Below are 25,423 nucleotides of genomic sequence, written 5' to 3'. Positions count from 1 at the left end.
TGGAGCTCCGCCACTGCTTGGGATGAGAAGCCCACTTTACTCAGGCACAATCAAGTTCCACTCAAATCACACGCACTGACTTAGCCTTTTGCACAATTACACAAAATTGCTTTCCAAACATTTCTGCTGACTCAAGCAATGGTTTCAAACAAAGGAGCATTACAATCTAGTGACAGGAAACCTGCTGACTCAAGCAATGGTTTCAAACAAAGGAGCATTACAATCTAGTGACAGGAAACCTGCTTGGGCTGTGGCACCTTGCCACAGCAGCTGATTTTCTCTCACCCCACAAGAAACAAGAGGCAAGCCAGGAGTCTCTAGGCCAGCAGGCCTTGCACAGCTGGAGGACTAGAGTCTGACTGCAACTCTCATCAGCCCCAGATAACGTTGTTGTTGTTATATATTTAGTTGTGCCCACCTTTCTTCCGGACAGGAACTCAAGGCAGATTACAGACAGAATTAGAACCGCTAAAAACATGGGGAAAGAACAATCCTTAACAATTAGACATTAATAGAATTAAAACACACACACTCTCCCAGATCTATTAAAAACATACAAACATACAAAAACCAAAAACAGAATGGCACCAACCCTTTCCTTAAAAGCAGTCAATTCCCAAAACCATGTTGGAATGCGAAGGTCTTCATTTGCCAGCAGGACAGCAAGGAAGGAGCCAGTCTAATTCCTCTAGGGAGGGAGTTCCAAAATTGTATGGGAGCAGCTACCACCAAGAAGGCCCTCTCCCAAAGATCTCAGAGCCCAGGCAGGTTCATACGGAGGAATATGGTATTTCAGATGGACTAGGCCTAAGCCATATAGGGATCTACAGGTCATAACCAGGACTTGGAACTGTGCCAGGAAACAGACCAGTAGCCAGTGGAGCTGTTCTAGCAAGGGAGTCGTCTGCTCCCTATAACCAGCCCCAGTCCACAATCTGGCTGCAGGTCTTTGAACCAGCTGACGTTTCTGAGCACTTTCCAAAGGCAGCCCCACATGGATAGTACAGCCATATGATGCTGGAGCTGAAGGAAGAAATGCTACATTTTAGTCCAAAAGATATGGAGGGCACCAGGTTGGCAAAGACTGCTCTGTGCAATGCAAGGTAGAAAAATCTTATGTCTAACACAGAGGTGGGGAACAGCCAGCCCGCCAGCCCTATCTGGTCCTGATTAGAGCCACACCACCCACAGCTGCCCAACAGCTGGCCACAATACATGTCAACAGGTGTGAGGCAGTTAAGGGCACAGCTACTAAGGAACCATCAGGAGCTTAAAGGCCCCTCCCAGAGTTCCTCCCTGGGAATTCCCGGGTGCAGCCAGAGCACTGACCGGAGCACTTAAAGCAGGGGTCACCAACCTAAGGCCCCGGGGCCGAATGCAGCCCAATCGCCTTCTCAATCCAGCCCGCGGACGGTCTGGGAATCAGTGTGATTTTACATGAGTAGAATGTGTTCTTTTATTTAAAATGCACCTCTGGGGTATTTGTGGGGCATAGGAATTCATTCATCCCCCCTCAAATATATAGTCCGGCCCACCACATGGTCTGAAGGATGGTGGATTGGCCCGCAGCTGAAAAAGGTTGCTGACCCTTGACTTAAAGCGTGTAAGAAGCCCTCCTTGTAAGTGTAGGGGAAGGGAAGAAAAGCTTGTTCATTATAAGACACAGGAAAGAGGCCCTAATCCTATTTAACTAAGATGGACATGCAAAGGAGATGTGCCTGCTATTTCAGTCTCTGCAGAAGAGGTAAGGAAGTTAGAAGAAAGTTGTTCTGCCTCATGATTAAACCAGCATAAGCTTGTAGAAGGAAGTATTGCCAAAGATGGACATAACTGCCCCTTTGCTTGGAAGTGTATGGATGATGCAGTTTTCATATTTGGTGTGCCACCCCAAACTCCTTGCTGGTTGAGGTGTTGCACCAGTCTTGCAATGCTTCAGTAAATGTCAGGATTTTATTGACTGTCCAGACTAAACCCTCAGGGTATTGGATACAGAACCCTAATATTTTGCCCACCCTGCCATGGGGCAGGGGGGAACAGGAAGCTAGATAGGGGCCCTAAGAACAGCAGCCTAGCAATTCAGGAGAGATCAGCACAGGTTAGGTTAGAAAGACTGTCTAGGAAGTCTGGCAATTCCTCTACTTTATACCCATACAAACCTCCTCAGTATGCCAGTGACGCTCAGCTCTATTTCTCCATGACATCTGAATCGGGAGAGGCTGCAATGCCCCTGGGCCACTGCTGGGATGCAGCGCTGAGAAGGATGAGGATGGATCCTGAGGTTGGACTGAGCTTGGATCCTGGCAAGACAGAGGGACTGTGGGTCAGTAGCTCCCATGTCCAGGAAATTGGCCAGGTGCCTCCCTGGGATGGGGTTGCCCTTCCCTTGAAGAAGCAGGTTTGCAGCTTGGAGGTGCTCTGTCCCTGGAGGCTCATGCAGCCACAGTGACTCAAAGTGCCTTTGACCAACTGCAGCTGCTTTGGCAGCTATGGCCATTCCTGGAACAGGAAAGCCTTGTTGCAGTAGTTAATGTGTTGGTTACTTCAAGGCTGGATTACTGCAATGAGCTCTTGATCTAGAAGCTTGCACTTGATGCAGAACTCAAAACAAAAAAGATTCCTTCCAGTAGCACCTTAAAGACCAACTAAGTTAGTTCTTGGTATGAGCTTTCGTGTGCATGCACACTTCTTCAGATACCATTTCGTGTGCACGCACACTTCTTCAGATACCATGCATGCACACGAAAGCTCATACCAAGAACTAACTTAGTTGGTCTTTAAGGTGCTACTGGAAGGAATTTTTTTTTTGTTTTGACTATGGCAGACCAACACGGCTACCTATCTGTAATTGATGCAGAACTGTACTCTTTTCAGCACCTGTTAAAAATATTTTTGTTTAAACAAGTCTACCCAGTTATGTGGAATGTGATGTGTGGTTTAATCTGTCTTTAGTATAAAGTAAAGGGACCCCTGACCATTAGGTCCAGTCATGACCGACTCTGGGGTTGCGGCACTCATTTCGCTTTATTGGCTGAGGGAGCCAGCATACAGCTTCCGGGTCATGTGGCCAGCATGACCAAGCTGCTTCTGGCGAACCAGAGCAGCGCACGGAAATGCCGTTTACCTTCCCGCTGGAAAGTAATTTATCTACTTGCACTTTGACGTGCTTCCGAACTGCTAGGTTGGCAGGAGCAGGGACCGAGCAACGGGAGCTCACCCCGTTGCGGGGATTCGAACCGCCGACCTTCAGATCAGCAAGTCCTAGGCTCTGTGGTTTAACCCACAGTGCCACCCGCATCCCTGTCTTTAGTATACTGCCAATTGAATAGTTTAAATAGTTGTTTTTACTAATACTTTTATTGATTTTCTTCATTTTGTGAAATGCTTTAAGGTTTTTTTACAATCAAGCTGTGCATAAATTTAACAAAATAAATAAATAAAATTTCATCTGCATTGTTTTCCCCCTGCAGATGCCAGTGCTGGCCCACCAATCATTGTTGGCCCGGTATCGGGCACAGAAAACTTATTTTGGGTGGATACATACTTAGGCAAGGAAGCTGCCAAACCTGAAGCACAAAACATTCCCACACAAGACCATTTGCACAAGGAAATTTTTGCATAGAGTGATGTTTGGATACTCTACAATAAAGGCAGCAATGCGGTAAATTTATTTCTACGGAAGAAAATTCCCAACAGGCCCAGATAAAGCCCAGTGGCAAGGAATGTAGATCTAAAGCAAACATATGTGCATCTGAGAGAATTAGAAAGCCACTGGCTTAATCCCCTTGGGAAACACTGCAAAAGGGTTTACCCAAGAACTTTTGCCTTCTGTCAAACTGTTTGGCTAACCAGTTACCCAAAAGCATACTGGTAGAACAGGTCTCCATCATATAGATGAAAAATAACACATACCTTAAAATTAGCTTTTAAAATCAGTTCCACAACTATTTTAAACTCTCACACACAGGAGAGGAGGGACTTCTCAATATATTCTTTACCACCACATTTTTGTGAGGAAAGCCTCTGTGGCCAGACCCTGAGCCTGATGAGGCCTGTTCTAAGTGGAATTTCTACCACTGGGAAAATATATTTTACCAGTACTGTAAGCCCAGTGACAATACCTTGATGGAAATCCTGCTCATGGAAAGTCCCCAGTACTCTGCTTTTATGTAGCAGCAAAGAGACCCCACCTGCACACAAACACACTTTTGCTCCACAGCCTGCCCAACTGCCTCAGGCTCACATCCCAGAGACCTAAGTATCCCACTTCTCATCCTTCCCAAGGCCCAGCATCCTACTAAATGAATAAACTGGGTTATGCTAAATGTGGCGAGGTGGACTATGGGCTGTGCACCTGTGTCTTACTGTGACTTACAAAACCCCTCACAAAACTCCAACAAGGAGCTACACTGACTCCATTTATTGTAGGAATACATTTACTCCCCTTGCAACAATTGTTTCTGGAGGCAACCCTGTTTCACATAATTTCCCCCAGAGTTCTTGTCTTTAGGAGACATTGAACAGCCTCAGAAAGAGTTCCTTTTCTAAGTCAGCAAATACTGTTAGCGTTCTCCAGCCGGCTGACTCACACATTCAATGGGTGGAGGTGGATCTCCCTTGCAAGTCACAAAAGCAGGACAACCTAATCCATAAGACACCATCAGTATGCAACCACTTTTTAAAAATAACCACAGCCTGAAAACACAAAGCACATACTATTAGTTTTGTGAAGTGTCAAAGAAGAAATAAGCCTGTAGGAATATTGTACATACTAGGAGAGGATATACTGATTAAATATTACCCTTCCTAACTCATGCTAGTGAGTCATACAGCAGAGTTCATTCCCCAATATATAGTAGGAAGCTACTTGGTAGATTTGTTTGAATCTCTATATTTAAGCAATCCAATCTGGCTTTGTTCAGATTGGATTTTGTTCCTGGTAAGACCCCTTTTATCCCTTCTAAAAAGAATAAAGACACAAGAAGCTTCTTTTAAAAGTAACAAGAAGTTTACCCACATTCAGTTCACAGTTGGATCCCTGAAGGCAGGCTTTACAGTGTGGCTTACATCCTTGTAAGGATGGTCCCATGTGCCGCTGGCAGAGAGCCAGCAATGCAGTCCAAGAGAAGAAATGGCATAAGAAGAGAGTCAAAAAGAGAAAGATGACTGCATGACTGGACCTTTTGTAGGGTCTGCAAGGGTCACACCCACCTACCTGGTCACATGCAAGGGGAGGATGCTCCAGACCAGGTGGAACAGGAAGTTCAGCTGGCTGGATCAACACCCCCCTGTCTGTGTCCACTCTAGGCAAACAGGAAGTGATGTACTTAACTGCTTATGTTACATCCCATAAAGCCGACACAACCTTAAAATATATTTGGCATTTGCTGATGGATTTATGGACAGACTTGGCTTTATTTGCTACGAAATACAAATATTTGTTGGGGGAATAGTGTGATTTCCCCCTCTGGATCTTATCAAGATAGTTTCCTAGGGCAGAATCATCAGGAGATGATGCTTGTGTTGACACAGTCACCATAAAACTCTGCTTTATCTTTCATTTACTGGGATCCTTTCTATACTGCAATCCACCCCAATTCAGTTCTTTCACATAACCACCTTTATGGGCTGAAACTTGGCCTGTTGTTGTTGTTGTTTAGTCGTTTAGTCGTGTCCGACTCTTCGTGATCCCATGGACCAGAGCACACCAGGCACTCCTGTCTTCCACTGCCTCCCGAAGTTTGGTCAGACTCATGTTTGTAGCTTCAAAAACACTGTCCCACCATCTTGTCCTCTGTCGTCCTCTTCTCTTTGTGCCCTCCATCTTTCCCAGCATCAGGGTCTTTTCCAGGGAGTCTTCTCTTCTCATGAGGTGGCCAAAGTATTGGAACCTCAGCTTCACAATCTGTCCTTCCAGTGAGCACTCAAGGTTGATTTCCTTCAGAATGGAGAGGTTTGATCTTCTTGCAGTCCATGGGACTCTCAAGAGTCTCCTGCAGCACCATAGTCCAAAAGTATCAATTCTTCAGCGATCAGCCTTCTTTATGGTCCAGCTCTCATTTCCATACATCACTACTGGGAAAACCATAGCTTTTACTATACGGACCTTTGTTGGCAAGGTGATGTCTCTACTTTTCAAGATGCTGTCTAGGTTTGTCATTGCTTTTCTCCCAAGAAGCAGGCATCTCTTAATTTTGTGACTGCTGTCACCATCTGCAGTGATCATGGAGCCCAAGAAAGTAAAAATCTCTTACTGCCTCCATTTCTTCCCCTTCTATTTACCAGGAGGTGAAGGGAACAGTGGCCATGATATTCGTTTTTTTGATGTTGAGCTTCAGACCATATTTTGCGCTCTCCTCTTTCACCCTCAATAAAAGGTTCTTTAATTCCTCCTCACTTTCTGCCATATCTGCATATCTGAGGTTGTTGCTATTTCTTCTGGCAATCTTAATTCCGGCTTCGGATTCATCCAGCCCAGCCTTTCGCATGATGAATTTTGCATATAAGTTAAATAAGCAGGGAGACAATATACAGCTTTGTCGTACTCCTTTCCCAATTTTGAACCAATCAGTTGTTCCATATCCAGTTCTAACTGTAGCTTCTTGTCCCACATAGAGATTTCTCAGGAGACAGATGAGGTGATCAGGCACTCCCATTTCTTTAAGAACTTGCCATAGTTTGCTGTGGTCGACACAGTCAAAGGCTTTTGCATAGTCAATGAAGCAGAAGTAGATGTCTTTCTGGAACACTCTAGCTTTCTCCATAATCCAGCACATGTTTGCAATTTGGTCTCTGGTTCCTCTGCCTCTACGAAATCCAGCTTGAACTTCTGGGAGTTCTCGGTCCACATACTGCTTGAGTCTTCCTTGTAGAATTTTAAGCATAACCTTGCTAGCGTGTGAAATTAGTGCAATTGTGCGGTAGTTGAAGCATTCTTTGGCACTGCCCTTCTTTGGGATTGGGATGTAGACTGATCTTCTCCAATCCTCTGGCCACTGTTGAGTTTTCCAAACTTGCTGGCATATTGAGTGTAGCACCTTAACAGCATCATATTTTAAAATTGTGAATAGTTCAGCTGGAATACCATCACTTCCACTGGCATTGTTATTTGCAGTGCTTTCTAAGGCCCATTTGACTTCACTCTGCAGGATGTCTGGCTCAAGGTCAGCAACCACACTACCTGGGGTGTACGAGACATCCATATCTTTCTGGTATAATTCCTCTGTGTATTCTTGCCCCCTCTTCTTGATGTATTCTGCTTCTGTTAGGTCCTTACCACTTTTGTCCTTTATTATGGTAATCTTTGTACGAAATGTTCCTTTCATATTTCCGATTTTCTTGAACAGATCTCTGGTTCTTCCCATTCTGTTGTTTTCCTCTATTTCTTTGCATTGCTCGTTTAAGAAGGCCTTTTTGTCTCTCCTTGCTATTCTTTGGAAATCTGCATTCAATTTCCTCTATCTTTCACTATCTGCCTTGCATTTTGCTTGCCTTCTCTCCCCCCCCCCCCTATTTGTAAGGCATCGTTGGACAGCCACTTTGCTTTCTTGCATTTCTTTTTCAGTGGGATGGTTTTTGTTGCTGCCTCCTGTGTAATGTTGCGAGCCTCCACCCATAGTTCTTCAGGCACTCTGTCCAGCAAATCTAAATCCTTAAACCTGTTCCTCACTTCCACTGTGTATTCATAAGGGATTTGGTTTAGATTGTATCTTACCGGCTCAATGGTTTTTCCTACTTTCTTCAGTTTAAGCTTGAATTTTGCTAGAAAAAGCTGATGATCTGAGCCACAGTCAGCTCCAGGTCTTGTTTTTGCTGACTGTATAGAGCTTCTCCATCTTTGGCTACAGAGAACATAATCAATCTGATTTTGATGCTGCCCATCTGGTGATGTCCATGTGTAGAGTCGTCTCTTGTGTTGTTGGAAAAGCGTGTTTGTGATGACCAGCTTGTTCTCTTGACAGAACTCTATTAGCCTTTGCCCTGCTTCGTTTTGATCTCCAAGGCCGAACTTGCCAGTTGTTCCTTTTATCTCTTGACTCCCTACTTTAGCATTCCAAACCCGTATAATGAGAAGAACATCCTTCTTTGGTGTCATTTCTATATGGTCTTGTAAGTCTTCATAGAATTGGTCAATTTCAGTTTCTTCAGCACCAGTAGTTGGTGCATAAACTTGGATTACTGTGATGTTAAAAGGTCTGCCTTGGATTCGTATCGAGATCATTCTATCATTTTTGAGATTGCATCCCAGTACAGCTTTTGCCACTCTTTTGTTGACTATGAGGGCCACTCCATTTCTTTTACGGGTTTCTTGCCCACAGTAGCAGATATGATAGTCATCCGAACTGAATTCGCCCATTCCCGTCCATTTTAGTTACTGATGCCCAGGATGTCAATATTTATTCTTGCCATCTCATTTTTGGCCTACCATCCTGTAAAGCCAGCCAGGATTTTGTCATCACTGCTCCTTGCAACTAGAGCTAATTTGGAAGGAGCAACTCAATTAACTGCCAACTATGACACCCTAAGCTTTCCTCCTCCTGGCTCTTCCCTTGAAGCCCCACAGAGAATTCCCACAGCACACGGCAACCTGTAAACCCCAAAGTCCTTGAGTGGCCTTGTCTGGACATAATGCTTAAAAAACCACTGTTTACCACCACTGGAATGAATCTGAGCAAGTCCCGCACCACAGTCCAGTGCAGCCAAAAAGAGAAGAGCAGAAAGATTCATTTCCTGTTTTAGAGTAACCATGGTTTGTCATTATGTCCAAGGCAGGATAAACTGCAGGATAAACTATGGTTTGTTCAAACAAGCCAGCTTCAAATTGTGAGTTACGATACACATGGCTTCAGTGGAGAGGGGAACACACAAGCCTGGGGCTTATTTACTTAATGTTAAATCAGCATTCACCCACCTAGTACCCTTAATGGTAAAGCAACATTCACAAGTAGTGCTGGCTGGAGCTGTGGTCCAAAACATCTGGAAGGCAGCAGGTTGTTGAAGCCTGTGCTAACCATAGTTCAGCATTGTCATCCAAATGAGGTCAGTGTGTGAGGAAGCAGGAAGAGGACAACTGCCTCCATGCATCTTGTTGGTGGCTGTGGGAAGCAGGATGCTGACCTAGAAAGTCCACCATGGTCTGCCCAGCGTGACACACTTGGTATATGTCTATTAGCAGTGATAGGACCAGAAACTCCACATTAAATGTAAACTGTCTCCAAGTGCCTTGTGGGTTGTCCCTTCTAGGCTTCCTAAGGCCATCTGGTTGGCCACTGCGGCAAGCAGGAGGCTGGGCTACGTAGATCCACATTAGGGTACTGAAGCAGAGCTCTTAAGATGTTTTCAAGCTACAAAAGTCAATTGAAGTCTGTAGTATCCACTCCTCCAAGCTGTTAGCCAAAAACTTGGTTGAGAAAGGCACGAGGCACTGTTCCTCCACCAATGGCCACGGTCAGCCAACCTCCAGGTGTCACTGGACTCCACCTCTCACCATTGGGCTCATTTAATGCCTTTCACTGCAGTGCTGACTGGGACTGTTGTCAGGGCACCATGTTAGCTGCCCTTGGCGCCTGACATGAACTGTGCCAGGTCCACAAAGCCTCTGTTTTTCCCCTTCATGTATCTGTTCCAAATAGCTTCCATATATTTCTCTGCTGCTCACAGGCACTTGCAGGAGCCCAGATATTTTATTATTTCAACAATGGGTACTTCAAGACTGGATTACAGTGGTACCTCGGGTTACAGATGCTTCAGGTTATAGACTCCACTAATCCAGAAATAGTACCTCGGATTAAGAACTTTGCTTCAGGATGAGAACAGAAATCGCGTACCAGCAGCACGGCAGCAGTGGTAGGCCCCATTAGCTAAAGTGGTACCTCAGGTTAAGAACAGTTTCAGGTTAAGAACAGACCTTAAGCACGAATTAAGTTCTTAACCCGAGGTACCACTGTACTGCAATGCAACAAAATGTGGGACTTTACAGGTGCTGGATCCAGAAGCTGTCATTAGTGCAGAATGTTGCAGCACGGTTGCTGACAGGCGTAAGCCCCTCAGACCCTCTGATAAGAGATTTTCACTGGTTACCAATTTGCCATCAGGCCATGTTCAAGGTGTTACTATTAGTATATAAAGCCCTTAACAGGTGCAACTGGACTTCTCCGCGACCCTTCCCCTCTGAGGGAGGTGGGATCAACTTGGATAATCCGCCCCCACCACTTGGACCATTGGATCCAAATGGTTTCCAGAGAGTGGTAGGGGATGTTTTATCCCAAATTGATGGCCTTTCAGCTGATTCCCTGGTGGCCCACTGGAATGCGGAGTTAACCAGGGCTATCAACTGTCTGGCTCCGAAGCACCTTCTCCAGTTGCATAGAGCCCAGCCAATCCCATAGTTTCCCCCAAAGCTGAGAATGATGAAAGAATCACTGAGATGGCTAGAGCGCCGGTGGAGCAAATCTCATTCTGAATCAGACCAGACATGGGTTAGAGCTCAATGTTGAGCCTACAAAGTGGTGACAATGATGGCGAAGAGGACTTTCTTCACTGCCCCTACTGCATTTGCAGAAAACAGCAGCAGGAGACTCTTTCAGGTGGTTCACAATGTAATGGAATCTTCTTTGCCATCAGGGTCTGGAAAGGACCCCAAAATATCCTGCAATGATTTTGCAAAGTTTTTTGCAGATAAAGTTGCTCAGATTCGGAAAGAGGTAGACTTTACCATGGGAACAGGGCTGGGGCAGGAGAGTGCTAGAGTCCTGTGTAGTCAAGTTGCATGGGATCAATTCCGAGCACAATTCAAAGTGCTGGTGCTGACCTTTAAAGCCTTAAATGGCCTTGACCCAGTATACCTGAAGGAACGTCTCCACCCCCATCGTTCTGCCTGGACACTGAGGTCCAGCTCTGAGGGTCTTCTGGTGGTTCCTTCACTGCGAGAAGTGAGGCTACAGGGAAACAGGCAAAGGGCCTTTTCGGTAGTGGCACCTGCCCTATGGAACATTCTCCCATCAGATGTCAAGGAAATAAACAACTATCTGACTTTTAGAAGATATTCGAAGGCAGACCTGTTTTGAGAAGTTTTTAATGTTTGATGTTTTATCATATTTTCAACATTCTATTGTAAGCCGCCCAGAGTGGCTGGGGAAACCCAGCCATTTTACTATTAAACACAGTTTTATTTTCACATATGCTTCCTTTATTTAACAGCAGAGTTTCAACTGTAATTCTTGCGAACTTGCACATTGTCTTGGGCCCGTTTGCTTTAATGATAAAAATTCCTGCTGGAAGATCAGGCAGGGAGGGAAACCCAGCCATTTTACTATTAAACACAGTTTTATTTTCACATATGCTTCCTTTATTTAACAGCAGAGTTTCAACTGTAATTCTTGCGAACTTGCACATTGTCTTGGGCCCGTTTGCTTTAATGATAAAAATTCCTGCTGGAAGATCAGGCAGGGAGGGAAACCCAGCCATTTTACTATTAAACACAGTTTTATTTTCACATATGCTTCCTTTATTTAACAGCAGAGTTTCAACTGTAATTCTTGCGAACTTGCACATTGTCTTGGGCCCGTTTGCTTTAATGATAAAAATTCCTGCTGGAAGATCAGGCAGGGAGGGAAGAGAGAAAAGTAAAGCAGGCTCTACTTAGGGATGCAGAAGATCCTGCTGGAGCAGCATGCAGCAGCTCGAGGCAAACAATGCTGAACTAATTGGGTATTTATTTGGCCAGTGAACTGGGGCAGCCCCTGATTACTACAATTACTGACCTACTGCAAGAGGGGCTGAAGCTGTGGTGAATGGGACCCCTCTGAAACACACACATACCCTCTAACTGATCTCCAGAAACTGGAGGAGAGGGAGAAATGGCAACACATCGCAAAGGGAGAAAATTATTCTGGGCCATCCTTTCCAAAGCTTTGAGACCACAGATAAGCAAACCAGCTAACAAGACACAGAGACTAACCCGGGGGTCGGCAACCAAAGACCCATGGGCCACAAGCAGCCCACAGGGGTTGTTTTACCAGCCTATGAGCCGTCCCTGAACTGAGTCGCCTGCTTGGCGAGCCCCCATGTGCTGCGCTAAACTGGTGCAGCATGGCGCGGGGGCTCGCTTCCGCAGTGCCGGAAATCACGTCTGCGCAGACGCCGGTAATAGCAGGCATGCGCACTCACGCGTGCCCGCGGTCCAGCCCACAGAGAGGGCTCCACAGCAGTGAACCAGCTCAGGCAAGGTAAGCCTTGCTGACCCCTGGACTAACCCATCTCACTGGCTTATCAGCATTCCCCTCTTAGGAGCCCTTGATCAAGGAATACCATTTGTATCGCTTGATGTTTTCAACATGGCAAATATCATTCCTGCTGCCTAATTTTAAACTGCTTAGAAACTCAATATGGGTCAAGGAGTTCAAATAAGACTTTTTTTAAATGAGGACAGGCAAAAGAAAACAACGCTTCAAAACCAGAAGCCCCGTGCCATCCGGCTCATCCTGTGGCAAACAGAAAGTGGAGAAGAGCAACAAGTTAAAGGTGGTTCATTGACTCAAGATAGAACTGCATGCTCATCCCAGAGCCGGGGGCCTCAGAGGAAGCAGAATGCACTGGGACATAATAAACAGAAGCTTAATTGCAGATAAAAATAGGGTTTTAGATAAATGCACTGACTTCAAATTTTCCCACTTCCTATTTTATTTAACAAGGGACTCCTCCCACCCCCAAGGAGGCAAGGAGAGCAGGTTGATTTTGGCTGGCATCAAAATACAGCAGAGAGGGGTGAAGAATGATCCAGCGATCTGACCCAATGGGTGCACAATAATCCCCCAGGAAGTTCTGCTGCAGTGTCACCACTGAAATCAACCTATGCAAGAGCCCTCCTGTTCATTTTCAGTTGTGCAGAAGAGCATCAGGGGCAACTGGTGCATGTTTTAAAAAGATATAAACTAGACCTCAGGAAGCACCAGTCTGAGGCATTGATAACTGTCTCCTCCTCGTTTAAGCAGCAATTTCTTATCAATTTTCTTTTTATGTTTGTCCTTATAACAGTGGTGACTGGCACCCATTAGGATTGGCAGAGTACGGTGGGACTTCTGGGGAGTGTCATGGTCTTGGGATTTCAGTTCCCACAAACTGCGGAGAAGCAGCTACATTGTTTACATAATGTGATGTTACTCAGCGTGAGAAAGGAAGTCTGAGCCAGTTCTCAGACAGTCCTGAGTGTAACCGGGGTGGAGTTTCAGTGAGTTCTTCCGCTTCTGGATTGAAGCAGTGTTGAGTCGCAGACTCTGATGCTGGACTGCTCAGGGAGAGCAGACATGTGTGTTTGTGTGTACAGTCGAATAAAGTAGCTGGAGACTACAGACTGCAATGACATCACCTTGCCGACAAAGGTCTGTATAGTTAAAGCTATTGTTTTCCCAGTAGTGATGTATGGAAGTGAGAGCTGAACCATAAAGAAGGCTAATTGTCGAAGAATTGATGCTTTTGAATTATGGTGCTGGAGGAGACTCTTGAGAGTCTCACAGACTGTAAGAAGATCAAACCTATCCATTCAGGAAATCAGCCCTGCGTGCTCACTGGAAGGACAGATCCTGAAGCTGAGGCTCCAATATTTTGGCCACCTCATGAGAAGAGAAGACTCCCTGGAAAAGACCCTGATGTTGGGAAAGATGGAGTGTACAAGGAGAAGGGGATGACAGAGGACAAGATGGTTGGACAAGTGTTCTCGAAGCTACTAACATGAGTTTGACAAAACTGCAGGAGGCAGTGGAAGACAGGAGTGCCTGGCGTGCTCCGGTCCATGGGGTCATGAAGAGTCGGACACGACTAAACAACTAAACAACAACAACAGACATTCTTCTAGAAAGGTCTACCTGAACAAGAACGTCAAATACATGGGGTAGGCTTTGCTATTAAAAACCATCTTGTGAAGCTCTTGTCAGAAATCCCTACCGACATTAATGAACGACTTGCGCACCAACACTGGATGCTGATGAAGACATTAAAGATTTTTTTTTACTCTTGGCTGGATATCATCCTATCAGAGACACCTAAGGAGGAATCCTGGGTGAATTTAATGCAGGAGTTGGGCAAGATTTCTATCTGTGGCCTGGGACTATTAGGAAAGAAGGAATTGGCAACAGCAACCAGAATGGAATCTTACTTTTGACGATATGTGCAGTGCACAATTTTGTAATTACCAACACACTCTTTTGACAAAGAAATAAATTTAAAACATCTTAGAGGCACCCTTGGTCAAACCACTGGCGCCTCTTCATAGAATCATAGAGTTGGAAGAAACCACAAGGGCCATCGAGTCCAACCCCCTGCCAAGCAGGAAACACCATCAGAGCACTCCTGACATATGGCTGTCAAGCCTCTGCTTAAAGATTATGTAATCGTCCTAGCTGAAGATGGCCATGATGTGCTCCTTACCAGTACTATGACGAATGCCAACAACTGCTGGACAGATCACTGATTAATACGTTCCATGTTGGCCATCAAGATTTTACCTCAATGCAGGCTTCAAGGAAGGAAACCATGGCGCAAAATGAACACTCAAGCCCTTTAAGATCCTATTAAGCAGGATTGCTTCCAAACGACTCTTAAGGTCCATCTGCTTTCGGAGTTCCCCTGATAACATTGAGGAACACTGGACCAAGTTAAAAACATCCATTACTGCAGCCTGTGAACAAACTATTGGATACCAAACCAAGAAACACCAGAACCTCAACCCTAACTCATTACAGTGGTACCTCAGGTTACATACGCCTCAGGTTACAGACTCCGCTAACCCAGAAATATTACCTCAGGTTAAGAACTCTGCTTCAGGATGAGAACAGAAAACGTGCTCTGGCGGCGCAGCAGGAGCAAGAGGCCCCATTAGCTAAAGTGGTGCTTCAGGTTAAGAACAGTTTCAGGTTAAGTACGGACCTCTGGAACGAATTAAGTACTTAACCTGAGGTACCACTGTATTGACAAGAAAAGGAAGGCCTTTCAGGTCTGGCAAAGAGATAGAAACTGTGCCCCCCTAAGAAAAAAACCTATGCCAACGCTAAGGCTGAGGTTCAAAGAAGAACAAGAGAACTAAAGAACACCTGCGGTTTTTTTATAAAAAAGGTCAAGAGATCCAGCACTTATTCGACACTCATGATGCACAGAGTTTCTTTGTGGCTACAAAGTCCATCTATGGGCCAATAAATCATGGCATATGCCCCCTACAATCAACAGATGGTACCACACTTCTAAAAGATAAAGAATCTACAGTGGTGCCCCGCAAGACGAATGCCTCGTAAGACAAAAAACTCGCTAGATGAAAGAGATTTTCATTTTTTGAGGTGCTTCGCAAGACGAATTTCCCTATGGGCTTGCTTCGCAAGACGAAAATGTCTTGCAAGTTTGTTTCCTTTTTCATAAAACCGTTAATACCCAGGGTGAGGTGCAGTTGCGACTTGACTTCAAGGAGCAACACATAGCACGCGGTGTGGTAGCCTTTTTTGAGGTTTTTGAGGACTTTGCTGATTTTTGAACCTTTTCCAAAACTTCTTTTGCATCCATTTGGTAAGTTAAACTTTTAAAACTTTTTTTGGGTTTTTTGGATTTTGGGTTGGGGTGTTTGGAATTAAAGGACTTGGTGTTGGGGAGAGGTTTGCAAGAATCTGGGAGCTTGTGTGGTTTTTTCCTGCATTTTTATGATTTTCTGTGACCATTGGGCCAAGTGGTTTTTTTTAAAAAAAAATCTGGGTTTGAATTTCTGTGTGGTGGCTGGCTGGGGGAACAGTTGGGGAGAGGTTTGAAAGAATCTGGGAGCTTGTGTAGGGTTTTTTTTTTTTTGAATTTTTATGATTTTCTGTGACCATTGGGCCATGTTGTTGTTTTTTTTAAAAAAATCTGGATTTGAATTTCTGTGTGGTGGCTGGCTGGGGGAACAGTTGAGGAGGGGTTTGAAAGAATCTGGGAGCTTGTGTGGGGTTTCCTGCATTTTTATGATTTTCTGTGACCATTGGGCAATGTTGTTTTTTTTAAAAAAAAAAAATTCTTTTTCTGAGTTTACGAAAGAGCTGTGCTGCCATGGGACCCAAGAAGACTGCTGCTGCAGAGGCCGGCGAGAGGAAGAAGGTAGGTAGGTAGATAGATAGATAGATAGATAGATAGATAATACTTTATTCGGCTATAAGCCCAACAAGGTAAAACAAATCAATAGATAAAATAGCATTTTACAATCTAAAATATCAACTAAAATATTTCAACGCATAATCTCCTTCACATTACTTACAATCTCTAGATGTACCGTGTTATGGCCTTGAAGATAAAGATGGTGCATAGAGTTTACTGGATTTTTAATAGTCATGCAGCATTCCATGAAGTCTTTTGTATGAAAGAACTGAAATCAGGAATCTAGCAACCTGTAATGTTCTACAAGAATCAATGTCCTGGGGTAGATAAGCTAGATGTAATTCAGGTGGTTTAGCAGCAATTTCCAGAATGATTGAACTCAGAATCCTTGATCGGGGAACAATATATAAGGGGCAATTAAACAAGATATGATAGAGGGATTCTATTGATTTGTTGTCACATGCGCATAAAACAGAGGTTTTACCGTTAGAAAATCTATTGCTCAGAACATTTGAGGGGAACACATTAAATCTGGCTCTAACAAATGTGAATCTATGCGACGCAGCTGATAAAGTAGACAGATATTGAGGTATCTGGGACATAGATGTAATGCCCTGATTTATCGGGGAACATGTACCTCTACCTGTAGTAAGATTTTGTTGCAAATCTACCTCCTCCAATCTTTGTTTGATGACCTTTTTAGCTGTAACTAGATCTAAATTAAGTATATCGGAAGGAGAGATTCCATAAGACAACAGTTTGGAATGGATTTTTGTTGCCCATGGGCTGGTGAATTCGTCTCTCCAAAGGCACTGAATAAGATGGTAGTTTGGCAATTTATGCCAAAGGGACAGCCAATAATTAAAGGCATGTCTCCACATCAGAATCTCTAGGGAGGGGGTCTTAAGTTCTAAGCGAATGGCAGAGTTGCTTACACAGGAGGGTAGTTTCAAAAGGCGTCTTAGAAAAATATTTTGCAATGTCACCAGAGGCAAGAGGTTTACAAAGGCGCCCCATAAAGGGACCGCATAGGCCATAGTTGCAACCACTTTCGCACTATAAACTTTTAAGGCGGATGGAACATGCATAGCCCCCTCAGTAAAGAAGAAGCGTAATAGAGCATAGATAAGGGCTTTAACCTTATTTCGTTAATATGTGATATGCGCTTTCCATCCCATATTATACTGGAAGTAAATTCCTAGATATTGAAATTTGTAAACTTGTTCGATTGGCTTCCCCTCGAGTTCCCATCTATACAGTTTACGACTCCTGGAAAAAATTAGGACTTTAGATTTGGAATGGTTAATAGTAAGTAAATTTGTTTGACAGTATAACGCAAAAATCTTAAGGGCCCTCCTCAAACCGATTCGAGAATAAGAGAGGATCACCGCATCGTCAGCGTACAATAATAAGGGGCAGCGATAGTCTGCAAGCCTGGGTGCATGAATGGAGGTTTGGGCCTCAGCTAGGGGCGTTCTCATGTCACTAATATAGAGGTTAAAAAGATAGGGGGCAAGGATGCACCCTTGTCGTACCCCCTTATTTATTGGTACAGAGTTTGTGAGATCGCCCTCAGGTGTTAACCTCACCCAGTGGCCGTCCCTTCATGTAATTTAATCATAAGCCACAACAGCCTTTTATCTATGCTCCACTTTGCCAGTTTTTCCCATAACAGCTCTCTAAAGATACTGTCAAAAGCCGCCTTCAGGTCTATAAAAGCGGCACATAGAAGACCATGAGTAGGGGAAGAATACTTCCGCGCTAAATGATACAGAATTATAGCATGGTCAATAGAAGCGCAATTTGGTCTAAACCCGACCTGTTCATGGCCTATCAGATTGGAATCTTCGGCCCATTGGGTTAGTCTGGTTAGCAGGAAGCGAGTATAGATTTTCTCGATGATTGATAATAAACTGATGTTACAATAGTTTCCTGGGTCCTCTGGTAGTCCTTTTATATATATAGGAATTATGATGGACTCCTTCCATGATCTAGGTATCTGGCCCGTGGCATTGATTGCATCAAAGATTTTTGCAAGAATTTTAGCCCACCATGTTGGGTGTTGTTTAATAGCTTCCGCCGGGATCAGATCAGGCCCTGGGGCTTTATCAGTTTTCAGTTTAGCAATTAAATCTACTATTTCCTCCGGGTCAGTATCTGGCCATATGGGCAAGTGACTTGAAAGAGTATCAGATTGAATGTTAGAGATATCTGTCTGGGAGAAATATTTTCTTAGAAATTGTTCCCATGTCGGGGCTGGGATAACCATCAATGGGTATTTCCTCGATCTTTTGTTGATTAAATTCCAAAAACCGCGAGAGCTGCGAGGCTTAGAGGCAGCAATCAGCGCTTGCCAACGTCTTAGCTGCCACTCGTGCTTGGCTGACTTCTGTGCCTGTTTGTAAGCAATTTTGGCCTGCAAGTACTCTGGGGGGAGAGTTTCAGCTCCAGAAGATTTATATCTGTTGTAGATACAACAGAGAGAGAGTCTAGCTTGCTTACATTTGGCATCAAACCAAGGTGCACCGAACCTGGGTTGATCTCGGTTAACCAGATGAGCCGTCATCATAAAGAAGCTAGTTAAATCTGCAGAGAAGTGGGAGAACCACTCCAGTATCCTATTTGGTTCAGACAACTCCGCCAATGAAACAATAAGGGATTCGGAGATATTCCTCTGGAAGAATTCTGCATATTTTTGGGCCTGTTTCATAGACCATTTAAAGCCACTTACTTGAGCTGTGGCATTTAAACCTACATGAATTGGGTGTGTACCGCTAACCGGGAGCCAGCCAAGCGTTAGCTTGGCTGCTAGAGGTAGGTGGTCACTGGAATGTACATTTTCTACTTTGAAATAAAAGAAGTTTGAAAATAGGTCTTCTGAAACTAGAAGATAGTCTAGGACACTATTTGATGATGTGCCCAAGTGAGTGAATTCACCTGGCACGTCCGGGGGGCAGTTGCCATTTAAAATGTTCAAATTCATACGAATGGCCAATTGATAAAGAAGGACTCCCGCCTCATTCACTCTGATGTCCTTAGATCTTCTTGATGTAAAAGAGATTAAGTCAGATTTTGGGTAGGGGGGAGATACCCACCACTTGGCCTTAATTATCCCATTCCAGTTGGCGGCTGTACGTGCATTAAAGTCACCACCCATTATCGATGGAATATTAGGGTACATAACATAGCATGCCAATAAATGATCTTCCAGAGAATCCCATCTATAATGGAGGTCTGATATAAGACCACCTGGAGGAAGATAAACATTGGTGATTAATAGTGAGAATTTTTCACTTGAAATCAGACCAGTAAAAGCAAAAGGAGGAAAAGTCTGAACTAGCGAGAGTTTAGCTCTCATTTTAAGCGATATGGCGATTGCAAGACCGCCTCTGGACCGGCCACCTTTCTGGGAGGGGATAGCTGGAAGTGATATCAGTTCAAAGCCATTTATATCTATTTTATCTTCTTCCCATGTTTCTTGCAAAAGGATTATCTGAAAAGAGTTTATATAGGATAGAAATTCGGGATCTAATCTTTTCCTTTTCCAGCCAGCAATGTTCCAACTTAGGACTGCTAGCTGGGGACTTCTGTGTTGTTCTTTTAACAGTCAAAACGGAGGGGGGGCAGACTCTCTGTTAGAGACAGAAGATGTAACAAAAAAGTCAGTTATTTTACTTCGGGAAGATGGTAACTGTGAGGAGCCCTCCAAATTAAAGTTTTTAACAATTTGGTTCGACTGTTGGCACACCGTGGATGATCCACTGAAAGTAGATCCCTGTACAGGAAGTCTCTTCATTTCGAAATTCTTGGTACAACTTGACAGAGAAATACCCAGGGAGGGAGAAATTGAGTCCGTAGGAGGAAACCCTCTCACAGATTTATCATCCGACATTCGGATGATTTTATTGATGCATCCCATTGGGTCTTCAATCGTTTCTGACGGCGGGTCCCGAGGTGTAACATTCGCAGTTTCCTTTGAGGAAGGTAATTGAGGGGGCATCACGGGGGCGGGAATTGCGGAAGGCTCTCTCAGGGGCATCACTTGTGGACTACTTCTCTGGTCGAAATTGGAGAAGATTCTAGCTCTGGCATAGATGAGTGAGTTAAAGAGGGATTTGAGTCAAGCAGGGAAATCAGAATTTCATCCTTAGGTATATTGGTCGATGAATATAGATGAAGGTTCAGTGAGGATGGCAGAGCCTGGTCGTCTCGTGATGTAGCGCACGGGGCAGAAACAACTTGAAGATTTGAGTCTTGTCGGGTGGTTTTTGTTTTCAGAGTGGGGCTGAGCTGAAGAAGGTCAACCACTTCTGTCCAGTGAGCCCAAGTGGGATTATTTGAGACATCATTAGTATCTTCCCCTCTATGTTGGACTTGCAAAAGCTGAGATTTAAGCGTGTCAAATCTTTGCATCATCACCGACTGTTCTTTCGGAGGGAGGGCTCTGAACGAATCAATAAGTTCCCTTTCGTCAAGGGCAGTCTGCAGATTATCGTCCTCATATATGGCTGTTTGAGAGGGTATCGAGATTGGTCGAGGATGGCACGCTGCAGAGTCATCGCGGTGGGGCCTGACAGTATTTTGAAGTAAGGCAGAGTCGACTTCCGGGACGCCGCGGCCGCAGAAAAGGAGTGCGAGATAACTCCTCCGGGGGAGTCTCGAACAGCATGGAGATTTAGAGGGGTCGCGAAGGCTACGTGAACCCTGAAACCACAGGAGGGAATCCTGTGGGACAAGGTACCCTGCGACGCTGCCTGTGCTCGCCTGTGTTGCCGGCGTTTAACAAGGCTGGAGCTGCAGTGTAAAGGGGAGGCAACAGACTCCGTGCTGTGAAGCCTCAAGCTCCGAGGGAAAGCGGCGGACCTCCAACAACAGCGGAGAAGCTGGGAAGTAGTTATAAATCACTGTGGAAAAAGCAGTGGGGATAAAAGAAATATTGGAAATTACTTAGATAAGATTAAAGGAACGTTTTGATAAGAACCCAGCGGAGAAGAAATAATTGGTGAAAAGGAGGAGGAGTCCATTCCTGGCGGTAAGGTGAAAAGAAAGTATAGCAAGACGCTGGCAGAGAGGAAACAAAAGAGGAAAAGAGGAAACAAGCTGCCAATGAGTGTGTGGTGGAAAGACCTCAGACACAAAGTATAAAGTGTCAGAGGCAAGGCAACAGTTGAACTACTACATCGACTAGGGAGAGGGGAAAAAGACTTTTCTGTTTCATCGGGACGGAGAGCACTTTAGCCAGCACGGGTTTCGGTGGAGGACTTTTGCTTTTAAACCTCAGGATTGGGGAGAATTGGGACTTAAACAGAGTGTGGAATATAGGTGCCTTAGCAGCACTCTGTGTTTAAAGACAGGGACTGTGAGACTGTGTTTAAAGTTTGTTTAAAGTCTGCTTAAAGATGGTGAGACTGAGAAAGGACTGCCATATTGAGTGAGTTAAAGGGGACCCGCCTTCTTCATCCCCAACCGGATACGTTCTTGAGCTTCAGAGACAGCTGTGATTCTCTTGATTCTTCGGGATTTAAAGAGACATACACCCCGGGATGCAAAGTTAAAGAATACATTTTCGCAGGACCTTGCTCATGAGTTTGAGAACCCCCTGAATCTGGAAGTGTTTCTGGAGGTTCAGGTGTTTACTACATTTAATTATAAGACTCTGAGGATTCAAATACGTGTCTGAATTTAGGTACAGTTAAAACTGTATTATTAATATCTGATCTTAATTAAGGGTTAATTTTGGTGCTGTACCAATTTAGTCAATTTTGGAATCCTGTTGTAATATCTGAGAGACGTTAACCTTGTTAACCTTGTTACCTCTATATCTTACCCACATAGTATATTACATTATACAGTATACTAGGAAGAACTAAACTTAAATATACAAATGCCGAACGGTTCTAAGAAGGGGGTGGCAACACCAGCAGAAAGGAGGCCTTCAAGACAAGAAGAGGGGAAGGAGGCAAGAGAAATTAGAGATTATGATAGCTTGATGGCCGAAATAAGAAAGGAATTTAAAAATAATGAACAGTATATTGAGAGAAAATTGATGGAGGTACAAGATACTCTAGACAAAAAATTGGAGGAAGTGGTAGGGGAACTGAAAGGGAAAGGTAAGGATCTCTCGGTAAAAGCTAAGGTTTTGGAGGATTCAGTGAAAAGGGTTCAAAAGGACACGAAAGACAGTAGGAAAGAGATGGACAGGATTAGATTAGAAGTTAAAGAAATAGGAGCAACACAGGAAGAGTTGTTGGACAACATGGCTATGACGCAGTTGCGACAAAACCAATCTAACCTAAAACTTAGAGGAATACCAGATGATTTAAATGAGAATATTAGAGCTAAAGTGGTGAAAGAGCTGGCAATATGGCTAGATAGAAAAGAAGAAGAGATAAACCATTGCTTGGTAAACATATTTCGAATAAGAACAAAATCGGCCAAGGCCAGAGGGAAAAAATTGCCAGGAGATGTAATAGCCATGTTTAACTCATTGGAGATAAGAAACAAAATTTTGAAACAGAACTATGTCAAAAGGTTATATATTGAAGAAAACCCAATTATTATTTACAAAGAGATTCCTTCGAGATTTCTTCGAAGGAGGGACCCATATAAAAAATTAACAAATCAACTGAAGAAAAATGGGATCTTGTATAGATGGGAGTTTCCGGAAGGTATTTCATTCTATTTCAAAGAAAAAAAGTTTAAACTGTCCACTAACTCAGAACTTCAAAAATTTGCAAGGAGATACGAGAAGGACCTGGGGAAAATGATGGGGGAGGAGGAGGTAGAGAACCAGCAAGGAGAAGAAAAAGGAGGGAGTGAAGAAGAAGAAAGAGAGGAGAGTTACAGATAGGTAGCCGTGTTGGTCTGCCATAGTCAAAACAAAAAAAAATTCCTTCCAGTAGCACCTTAAAGACCAACTAAGTCAGTTCTTGGTATGAGCTTTCGTGTGCATGCACACTTCTGTATCTGAAGAAGTGTGCATGCACACGAAAGCTCATGCCAAGAACTGACTTAGTTGGTCTTTAAGGTGCTACTGGAAGGAATTTTTTTTTGTTTTAAAGAGAGGAGAGTTCAATAGGAGAAAGAGAAGAACTAGAGGAAGGAGACAAAGAACACTAAATTGTATATAGGTTTAATAAGTTAATTAAATAGTATATTACAGATGGCATTAAAAATACTAAACTGGAATGTGGATGGATTGAACAATAAAAATAAAAGGAATCAGATTACACACATATTATTGAAAAAGAACTGTGACTTAATATGTCTCCAAGAGACGCACATAATAAATAAGCATAAGAGATTACTAAGCAATAAGAGATTGGGAATAGATTTTGTGACATCAGATAGAGTGAAGAAAAGAGGGGTGGTAATATACATAAAGGAAAAATATGATCCACAATTATTATACAAAGATGACCAAGGGAGAGTAGTCATTGTTCAAATGGTGTTTCAGGGAGGAAAAATAATTGTTGTGGGAATATATGCTCCAAATGATAAAAAATCAGCCTTTTATTTGGAATTAGGAGACAAATTGATGGAATGGACGGACCAAAAAATGATATTGATGGGTGACTTTAACGGGGTGGTGTCCCCAAACCTAGATAAGTCAACAAAAAAACATGAGAAGAAGGAAGGTAAATTACCGAGATCCTTCTTTGATATGGTAAACAATCTGGGACTGATTGATGCGTGGAGACTTAAAAACCCCACTACAAAACAATATACTTTCTTCTCAAACCCAAATCAGAGTTGGGGGAGAATAGACAGCATTTGGATTTCGAAGGAACTAACTCAAAATCTAACTAAATCGGAAATTCTCCCAAGAACTATATCTGATCATAATGCGGTCTCCATTGAGCTAAAAGGTAGGGATATCCGAACGGTTAGATGGAGAATGAATGAATTTTTACTTAATGATCAGAAGATCGTAAATAAGGCAATAGAGACAATAGAAGACTATTTTAAATGGAATCTAAATGGGGAAACTGCTATAGAGACTGTGTGGGACGCAGGAAAGGCAGTTATGAGGGGCTTCTTAATACAGAAAAATAGTCAAGTAAGAAAAGAAAAAGAGACAAAGAAGGAACAGATCCTAACACAGATTATGGAAAATGAAAGAAAGTTGACTATCAACCCCAATGAGGAGATCACAAAACAGAATATAAAGATATTACAAGCTAAATTTTCTACAATAATCGACCAAGAGGTAGAATGGAAAATTAAAATGATGAATCAGAGAACGTTTGAGTCAGCAAATAAGATAGGAAAATACCTGGCGTGGCAAATAAGAGAAAGAAGAAAACAAAATACGATTAGTAGGATAAGGGAAGGAGAAAGGATTGTGGAAGAGCCAAAAGAGATAAGAAAGGTATTTCAAACATATTACAAGGATTTATATAAAAGAGGAAAGGAAACAAAGCAAGAAATAGACCACTTTTTGCAAATGCATCACCTAAAACGAATTTCAAAAGAAGAAAATGAGATATTAGACCAGACAATTACTCAAGAAGAGATAAAAAAGGCTATTAAAAGGATGAAAAGTGGGAAAGTCCCAGGGCCAGATGGCCTTTCGGCCAAATACTATAAAACACTAAGTAACCAAATATCCCCAGTGCTAGGAGAAGTGATGAATAATATATTAAAGGAAGGAAGGATCCCGAACACCTGGAAGGAAGCATATATTACCTTGATTCCTAAAAAAGATGCAGATACCCTGGAAGTGAAAAACTATAGGCCAATTTCATTATTAAATAATGATTATAAACTATTCACAGACATAATGGCAGAAAGACTAAAAAAGGTTTTGAACAACAAAATACATAAAGATCAAACGGGTTTCCTTCCAGGGAGGCAATTAAGGGAAAATGTAAGGAATCTGATAGATATTATTGAGTATTTGGATATGAGTATAGACAGACAAGCGGCCTTGGTATTTATAGATTAAAAGATAAGAAATGCTGGAAATGTGGGGAGGTGGAGGGTGACCTATATCATCTATGGTGGACATGCAAAAAGGTGAAAGGCTTAAAAGAATATTTAAATACACCTTTCCCAAAAGACCCGAAGCCTTTTTGCTGGGAATGACGGGTAAAGATATTAAGAAAGAAGATAGAACGATATTCCTCTATGCCACCACAGCAGCGAGAATTTTATTGGCACAATATTGGAAAGTGGAAACTATCCCCAATATAAATGATTGGCAAATTAAAATGACAAAATATGCTGAGCTTGATAAATTAACAGGTAAATTAAGAGACCACGATGAACAGAAATCTCTGAAAAATTGGAGTAAATACTGGAACTATATTGGAATAAATGC

At 43.3% G+C, this 25,423-nt stretch overlaps 1 protein-coding gene across 5 annotated transcripts in view; it reads right to left on the bottom strand.

Moving 5' to 3' along the window:
* GRK3 (G protein-coupled receptor kinase 3) overlaps positions 1 to 25,423 on the bottom strand; it is a 161,512-nt gene that overhangs the window by 90,629 nt on the left and 45,460 nt on the right. The window lies entirely within an intron of this gene.

Source organism: Podarcis gaigeae (genome assembly GCF_964106915.1).
Source record: "Podarcis gaigeae genome assembly, chromosome: 13".
Lineage (NCBI taxonomy): Eukaryota > Metazoa > Chordata > Lepidosauria > Squamata > Lacertidae > Podarcis > Podarcis gaigeae.
The sequence above is the reverse complement of the archived record's forward strand: the minus strand, read 5'-3'. Positions and strand labels throughout refer to the sequence as shown.